General features: G+C 36.2%; 1 long non-coding RNA gene across 2 annotated transcripts; it reads left to right on the top strand.

The window, feature by feature from the left end:
- Positions 1-2015: 2015 nt before the first annotated feature.
- On the top strand, positions 2016-6997 carry LOC140329489 (uncharacterized). 2 transcript variants are annotated; one of them, XR_011920494.1, is made up of 2 exons: positions 2016-3288; positions 5950-6997. It is a non-coding gene; the product is annotated as an uncharacterized lncRNA (long non-coding RNA). The 2 variants fall into 2 exon arrangements; XR_011920493.1 differs by having other exon boundaries at positions 2016-3300.
- The last annotated feature ends 334 nt before the right edge of the window (positions 6998-7331 follow it).

The following is a 7331-nucleotide window of genomic DNA, read 5'->3' as shown; positions in this document are numbered from 1 at the left end:
GGTGGAAGTATTATTTGACAAAAGAGACATGCCTGCATGTACCTCCCTGGCTCCTGGTGGCTTTTTGTTTTACCTCTAAATTATATTGCACATGCACTGTGTAGTTGAGAGCTCAACTATGTGTGTGGCGTGAAATAAATAAAGATTATGGGAACCCTCTCACATAATTATACACAATATTGGGTATCACATCCCTGGTAAATTGCAAAAAAAAGTGAGAAAGTTTGATTCTATATTATATAGAGTGTAGACATCCTGGGTAAGAATAAACTAAATTAGTGGGATTTTCAATGTACTAAATTGGATAATTTTTTATCTATTTGACATTTAAAACATTGCGATACATATCAAAACATAACAATCCTTAACATCTAAAATTAGCTCTTACCTCCTCATTACTACAAAATACTTCCTTTGTAATAAAGCCAGCAGATAAAGGGGGAAACATAGTGCTTATGAACATACCCCAGTAAAATTTGTGTTTAAAAACTTTGAAGAATCCTCAATGGTACAGTAAAGTCCCTAAAACACTTATTGATTAATGTACAATAGAGTATAATTATCTGAACTGGTAAGCTCTTCAAGTAGGCTTTATTTACAATGATACTCACCAGTTCCTAAAAACTCCATTTCCAAGCACTCCTACCTTTTACGCCCTTCCCAAAATACATAAAAATCAAATGGACCCACCCAGAAGACCTAATATCTCTGGCATTAATAGTCTTAAAAGTAATGCCAGTCACCCCGTTGATCTACTGTTAAGGCCTCAAGTATACAGTCTTTCCTTCTTCTTAGGAGGCAAGTTGGATCTTCTGAAAATTATTGAGGACATATCAATACCTTTAGATGCCTTATGAGGGACTATCAATGTTGAAACGCTTTTTTCAAGTATCCCCAATGAATGGGGCATCCAAGTTGTTAGAAAAATTCTACAGGAAAGGGATATCTCCACTTGGGAATAAATTTAGTTTATTCTTCAACTCCTGTACTTTATTCTCTCAGAAAAATATCTTGTGTTTGATGAGTCCACCTATCAACAGACCCAGGGCATAGCCATGGGCACTAAATGTGCCCCTACCTACGCAAATCTGTTTCTAAGTGGATGGGAGAGGGAAATCTCGTAACAACGTTTGGCATCTTTTGTAATACATATTCTCCTCTGGAAACACTTTATCGATGACATTTTTTGTCATGTGGATAGGTACTATAAATGAATTGGAAGAGTTTGTTCTTCTTCAGGACAACTCATTCAATTTACAAATTACTATGTAATTTGACTTCCAAAGAATTTCCTTTTTCCCCATATTTTAGGATCAACCCTTTATTGTAAGTCTATGGCTGGTAACACCATTTTGTTTACTAGAAGTTCTACCCTACCTCCCTTATAAATAGCATTCCCTACTCTCGGTATCTGTGCATTCGCAGAAACTGCTCCGAGGATACAGAGTATGTAACTCAAGCAAAACAATTACAAATGCGACTGCTCCAGTGAGGTTAAAGCAAAGAGTCTAAAGAGAGCCTATCAAGGAGCAAAACTAAAATCAAGGCAGGAATTACTTTTTCCCTAACCCAAAACTAAATCTAAACTTAATGTAATTAGATTCATTACAGAATACAATAAAAATCATGGGGAATTTTGAAAAAAAACAAAAAATTCCAAATTTTTTGGGGACTCTTAATTAGTGACCCCCACAATACAAAGAATAGTTTCGGACAGACCCATGTTTTACAACACAACTTTAATGCCTATGTTATTCACGTTACGGTCCTTGATCAATTATTCGGGTGGCGACTGGGATAAATTATTATTACAGCGAGAAACCAGATGGATATATATATATGTTAAAATCCATAAAAGCCACAGTCTTTCCAGGGCTCAATAAACTGTTTTCAATCATTTCTTTAAATATACTTTATAAAACCTTTTTCACTTTAATTTATACAGATAATTATTGATGGATTTACCCAAATTAAAATAACCTCATTCATGAACCTCATTCATAACCTCACTTTGAGTAATTATAAGAATTGGTGAAATATGGTTAGTATAGACAATCCCATATGGTAGATATTAATTCAAAGCCATTGTTACAATATACATAATCTCCTTCTTTTAATGTATATAAATGACTATTTACTGTTTGCTCTGGCATTGCTAACCTTATCAGGAAGCTGCTATAGAATTTTTTTGCTCTGAATCTGTCATTTAACCTCCCTGGGGGTCTGATTTATGTCAGTATTTTTTAAGTCAAAAGTGGTACATTGTACATTGCATGGAAATTTGTTGTTTATTATTGTAGGCCTGTAATTGTTAGGAATAATTCCCGGGTATGATAAAGTTAAAAACACCAATCATAAATTATAATATAATAAATAATTATAAAAAAAAAGAACAAATATAATTTATTCAAATGAAAAACCTGTCCACGCCTCCCCAGCGTACCGACACTTCGCGCATTCCATCGATCACACCAGGCATGCGATGCCAGAGGACACATAAGCCGCCCGGCATCGCTGGAGGACGCCGCTGGATCGTGGGGAGCAGGTAGGATCTTTGCAATGCTACCCCGAGTGTGGCTTGGGGTTACCCCTTTTGGTACATAAAATTCACCCCAAGACCCACATTTCGAGCTGGAATACTGCCACGGGGTAATGTAAATATGGTGTGGCTCCCTCTGGAGCTTTTTATATTGCCTCAGGGTAATCTCTGTTACCTACCTGAAGGCTTTCTTTTACACTGGGCAGGGAACATGGGCCTGTTTTATTAAAGCACTCTTAAGGCTGAAGAGAATACACTTTCAACAATGAATCTGGGCGAACCAGCAAACCTGGAATTAATTTCCTATTTGTTAGCAAATGTTTTCAATACTGAACCAGATCCATTTTAGGTTTGCTAGAACACCCATCTTCACTGATGAAAGTGTATTCTCTCCAGCCTTGGAGAGATTTAATAAACCAGGCTCCATCTCTCTATTAAAGCTGGTGGATATGCTTTCACACAGATTTCTATGTTTATGCTGTCCTGTTGGTGTTGTGTCTGAATTGTTGGATGCCTAAAGAAAACCTATCTCCAACCCCCTGCTGGTGTCACATAACAGAACAATATTAATTACCTTATGTAAGTCTCATTAAACCTATTGATAGATATTTTATGTTTTACAGATCTATATCATAATTTAAATGTGTTTATTATGTATTTAAAATACTTACTATCTATATCTCTATTTAAAATTTTGTAGCCACTTCGGATTCTGCCTGCAAGTGTCTCCTCCCATGGTCCAAAGTCATGTGAGCCATCATGTAATAATTATTTGTGTTGTTGATGATCACTCAATATATTTTATCCACCTATACTGGGATTATATTGTACAACTTCATGGGCATATGTATTCTAATATATATTATGTTTTAGTGATTGCACATATTAGTTTAAAGCTGTGGAAAAATTAAACATATTAGGGGGCAGGCATTAGAAAGTTGGAACGTATAGGGGGAGGTAGAAAACTGACACAATAATTAGTGGGTTACTGGATGCCTATGGCATAAACAACTGCGAACTGTTCGTTTTAGAGACTTGCCCTGCCCACATTTTAACCACCTGGCTACAGCTTCCCCCCACCTGGCTGAAAAAAAAATTAAAATTGGAAAGGTGGAAATTAAATAAAAAGGTCTATTTGGTTTAAGGCTTGCACCACTTCAACCAGCAGATCCTCTAATTATTATTAATTTTTTTTTTCAGATGTGTTTGTTTTTCAGTTGAATTTTACAGCTTATACAGTTGTGTTCAAAATAATAGCAGTCTGAAATCACTAACCTGATCAATCACTATTTTTGGTAGCAATTGTATTTCTACATGGCAAAAAATTTACTGGTAGGTTTAGTTGAGTAATAGAAAAAACAACAGACCCAACAGCTATAACATGCAATCTGCTGATTCTGTGTTAATAAATCATTAATTGAAAAGACTTGTTCAAAATATTAGCGGTCTAGCTAAATAAAATTGATTGTTCCAGACATTAAGGAGAACAGCGTACTTTGATTTAAAAGTTTTTTGGAGAGGGCATAACATGTATAGAAGTGCAGAAAATGATCTCAAATTAAAATGGCAACCAAAACCTGAAAGTAGGGGAAAAAATAGATAGAAGAGTAACCAAAATGTCAAAGCCAATGATCAGCTCCAGGAAAATCAAAGAAGGTCTCAAGGTACCTGTGAGTACTGTTACAATTACAAGACGCCAAGCTATCTGCAAGAAACCCCCACAAAGTTCCAATGTTGAAAAAAAAGATGTGCTGAAAAGGTTACACTTTTACAATGAACACAATGACATAAAGAGAAATAACATTTTTTAGACTGATAAAAGCGAGATTGTTCTTTTGGGGTCCAGGGGTGGCAGACAGTTTGTCAGATGATCCCCAAAAATTTAAGTCACAGTATACTGTGAAGACAGAGAGGCTGTGTGCAAGCATCATGTTATAGGGATGTTTCTCATACTATGGTTTCAAGCCCAATTGCATGTTGGGGGGACATGAAAAATGCTGTTTCTGAGGAGAAAACGAAGAAATGCAGAAGAATTATGGAATGTAGTCTAACCATTCCAGGCTAGAATACCTGTTAAGTGATTCAAACAAAAGAAAAATCTTGGAATATTTTCTCTGTTTATCCAGTGAATGTTTGAGTTTATAAAGAAGAATGCAGGCACTATTTTTTAGCAGTCTAATATTCCCTTTTCTTCATTTAAGAATAACACAAATTTGATATATTTTTCTTCATGTTTTGATTTGGAATAGAATGTGCAGTGTTCCCAATGCACTTGTGTATATTGAAACAAAAGCTATTATAAGGGTTTTGAGTTTTTTAAGCACACTGCTATTATTCTGAACACAACTTTAGGTCACGCTAGGTGGTAAAAGTTTTGAAATAAATATATATTGGATTAGTGTGTATGTTTTTTTTATTTCAACTGTTGGTGTTTTACTGTTTAACTGTTGAAGAACTTCATTCAACGTATGAAGGAAAAAGTGTGTACAATTTTCTCAGGAGATACTGAATCAAATTTGACATTAGCAAACATTCCCTGCACGTAAACCTGTGCCTGTGTTTTTTTAAATGACAGTGATTAATTCTCCAACTAAGAATGTTTGGTGCAATTTGGCCACATTCGTATTTACAATAGACTCTTTTTGACAGGTTTGCGATCACTTGAATGATATTGAATTCATTTATATAAAAATTCGATGCTTGTCCAAATTTATTTTTAGGAATATATATTTATTTCATTATTTATATACTATCAATTTTCAAAAATGCAGAAATAGATAACGTCCACTTTACTATTAGCCTTCAATAGATGACTATACCAATGTTCTAATGCTGCAAGGAGAGGAAGGGCAGAACTGAAACATCTATACCTGATCCTCTGTACTTGCCAAAAGTACTGTGATGTCTGTGCACTTCTGGCATAAATCCCCTGTATCTTGGAGTGCTGTGTAGAAGACCAGACACTTAGCAGCTAATGGTTTCAGTGCATGGGCTTAGTATTGAACCCCAACCCTGACTATCACTGAAAGCTCACAGCTGTTGGAACCTCCAGGAACTGCTTAGTGGGACCGCTGTTTGAAACATTGCTGGGACAGACAGCCAAGGATGTGTTAGTTTGTTGGGAAGCCTTTAATGGATTTTTGAAGTCCCCTTTAATAAGGGGCTGATCAGATATTTGCTATCTTCTAGGCCATCTTATTTGCCATAAATAAACACAGCAGCACTATACTGTTGATAAAATATAAACACACCATTCTTGACGGTTTTAAAATTACATTGGTTTATATTCTCAGAAGTAATTTAATGGCACAATCTCTTTCTGCATTCTGCAAAGTAAAACAGTGATGTTTAACAACTTCTTAATATTAGTATTTATAATTTAATGAATTTTTATTATGTTTGTGTACTAGGAAGCACCGAGTCCTACAATGGTCATTACAGAAACTCTTTCCTGCAACATAGTGGAAAATTATTAATGCTTACCATAACTTTACTATCCGGGTTATATTCATAACAAATGAAGTCCACCCTTGTTTGATGCCATGACAATGTCAGGAAAGATTAAGAAAAACGTTTTTTTAGAGACCCAGATAACTGACATAAAAGTTGCTGGATTAGTGTCTTAAAACTATGATTAGATGAAAAACACCCTGAATAGTAGCTGAAGAGTAACCATGGCTCGCCAATTGACATTGGAGCAGTTATGCAAAATTTCTGCTTGGCAAGAAGTTTTTCAGTTTAGCGCGCGTTTAGAGAAGCTTTATGGTCGTTACACTGCTCCAACGTGTAACGCAATTTACGCTATCCATGGCAAGTTTCTTGAAACAGGATCTGTTCTTGACAAACCATGCAGAGGAAAGCCTGCTTCCACCACCACTGATGAAAATGCTGAATTCAAGGAGCAGGTGTTCAAGCAAAGCCAGGGAAAGTCCATCCAGAAGGCTGCACTGGAACTCGGCATCAACAAAAGCTTGATTTAGCGGATTATGAGGGAAAAATTACCTGGAAATGCTGCAGGAGTTTGCTGTGCCACAACTTCAGGGGAGGAGTGACCTTGCTAATTTTTTTTTTTTCAACAAGACGGAGTCCCCCCCACTTCGGTTAGTCATGTATTTTCTGAACATCAAGTTTTCTGATTGATGGATCGGTCTTTTTTTTTGTGGGGCTATATCAAAAGCAAGGTGTATGCCAGTAAGCCCCGTAACCTGTCGCAGCTTGAGAAAGAATCTGCACACTTGCAGCGAGGTCGGGGAAGAGATGCTGCAAAATGTCGGAGAGGCTTGTATTTGAAGATGGCAGAAAGTTGTTGAAAATGGAGGCGGGCATGTTTATAGTTCTATAGTAAACTAGTTCTTCGTTTGCACATGATGGCAAGCCTAGCAAGTAAAACTGCAACGACTCCTTTGTTGATGCTATTAATATGAATGAACTCTAATAATAAAAATTTGTTGGAAATAATTCGAAGTAAATAGTGACTTTGGGGTGTGTGTGTGCGCGCGCGTGTGCGTGCGTATATGTATATATACATAGTCATGTAGGAAAAATTTAGGACACCCTATGAAAGCCTGTGTTCTTGTAACATTCTGGGACATAAATGGATATTTCATCTCAATTTAGGCAATACTTGGAGATTCAAGTAATATAAAAACTAAACAATTAAAACTACACAAATGCAATTGCTGCTGAGGAATAAATTAGGACACCCCACATTTGATGTCAGTTAAAATGGCTCAAATCACACGTCTATCACATCAGGTGCACTTGATTAGGGCATTTTGAAGGAAGTTTGCCC

The sequence above is a fragment of the Pyxicephalus adspersus genome, chromosome 4 (genome assembly GCF_032062135.1).
Source record: "Pyxicephalus adspersus chromosome 4, UCB_Pads_2.0, whole genome shotgun sequence".
Taxonomy (NCBI): Eukaryota; Metazoa; Chordata; class Amphibia; order Anura; family Pyxicephalidae; genus Pyxicephalus; species Pyxicephalus adspersus.
The sequence above is the reverse complement of the archived record's forward strand: the minus strand, read 5'-3'. Positions and strand labels throughout refer to the sequence as shown.